Source organism: Phaethon lepturus, unplaced genomic scaffold (assembly GCF_000687285.1).
Source record: "Phaethon lepturus isolate BGI_N335 unplaced genomic scaffold, ASM68728v1 scaffold20101, whole genome shotgun sequence".
In the NCBI taxonomy this organism is placed as follows: domain Eukaryota; kingdom Metazoa; phylum Chordata; class Aves; order Phaethontiformes; family Phaethontidae; genus Phaethon; species Phaethon lepturus.
In genome coordinates, this window is record NW_010520038.1 from 13,071 (window position 1) to 14,975 (window position 1,905).

Genomic DNA, 1,905 nt, shown 5'->3' on the forward strand with positions numbered 1-1,905 from the left:
TGTCCCTTTCGGTTAATTGGCTTGGTGCATCCTCAGGGTATGGAGGAGCCTGAACAGCTCACAAGACCAGTGTGGATAGCTTTGGTTTTGGTTGCTTACTGGGGGTTTTCCATGTGGATGGACAGAATTATTGAACTTGTGATTGAAGAAGTAGCAAGGCATGTGTTTAAAATTAATCCAGCTGCTGACAGGAGGATCAGCAGCTGTTCAGGTCTCTCATTCCATACCCAATGCATATTACAGGTAATTATTTTTCTAGAAAATCACAGTGGTGTGGTTGTCCCATCATGCAGCTCCTTGATGAGGGATCCTGCCTCAGTCTAACACACTGTTCCTTGTGGCCACTGCCAGCATCAGTGTCCTTGAAAGGAACTGACTGGAAGAGCTTCTGTGTTCAGTGGCACAAGGGACTGTGTGTTTACTTCTCTCTCAGGCTGCCTGCAGTGCAGAATGTTCTCTGGGCCAGGAGGAGGCCCTCCACTTTAGCCTGGCCTTGAAAACCCCTGCTTCAGAAGTCCTACTCTCTGACATTAGAGCCAGAAGGAAGAGAAGGTGTTTAATCCATCTCTGTACCCTTTCACCTGTATGGACTAAGATTTCACTCCCGCGCTAGCATGTGGATGATAATAAATGTACCATTCTTTCCAACTGTCCTAGCACTGGTCAAATAGAAGGCTATACAAATGTCAGTGTGAGGTGGAGCTTTGGAAGAAATGTATCGCAGGAAAAGGTGTTTAGAAAAGATTCTTGTGGCTCCTTGTTTTAAAATATGACAGTTATGTCACATTCCTCTCACGTTTTTTTATGCCCCTTACTTCGGAATCCTGGATTTATTCATTTTATGTTACAAAGCAACAATAAAAAAGTTTTACTATTCATTACACTGGCTCCTCAATGTGTGACAGGTGGTATACGAGAGAGCTTAGTGCAATGCTCAAGAAGATGTCTTCCGGAAACTTGACATAGCAGCCTGATGGAGGACAGTGACTCATCTAGGAGTAGGATCCTGTGACGGAGCAGGGGTCCAGATAATTTGGTTCAAAAGAAGCCATAATAACACTTCCAGGTCTAAAGACACCCCATAAGAACTCTTCCTTTCCCCATAAGAACTCTACTTACCTGAATTAAGCTTAAAAAAATAATAGTTACAGTTGCTGGCCTTAAAGCAATTAAGGATTAATTTGCAGTTTGCTCTTCACCATTTCTTTAACGCTTTAAGATTTGAATATCTCACATCAGAATGACTTTACCAGAGAGGGTAAGGAGGTTTTAGCTTCCCTGTCAGCAATGCCTGTACATCACTGTTTCTTTGGGCAGATAACACAGTGGTGTCAGAGTCCTTTCTGCCATTCCAGTGTTGCAGTAACTACATTTCTTTTCCACAGGCTCCTGAAGAAATTGTTTAAAGAATGCTTTACTGTTGTCTTTAAATGGAGATTATGGGGAATAATTCAGCCCCATAAACTACATAAAATGCAGGACTGATGTCCTCACTCTGAGAAGTATGTTATGATTGTTGGTGTTGATGCAGCACTGGGCAGCTTGGAGATGGTCTGGGTATACAATGTGAAGGTGGCAGGCCTGACATTTTCAGGATCCACCCATTTTACAGGACAGGGAATTCTAATGAAACAAATGTTTTGTGCTTCTTTCAAGAGGAATGCAGGATATGATGGTAGTGTTGGGACCTTGCAATGCTTGTTTCTGCAGTGTCTTTTTCTGTATTGTTGCAATGCAAAACCTTGTGGGAGGGGACAGTGACTTTTAAAACTTCTCCTTCGCTCACATTTTTGAATCCACATGCTTACAATCACCAAAATGTATGAGTCTGCCTGGCATTCAGGCACCAAGATGCTTGTGTCCCAAGAGGTCTGTCAGGGATGCTCTGTGAAGACGTGGAGGATA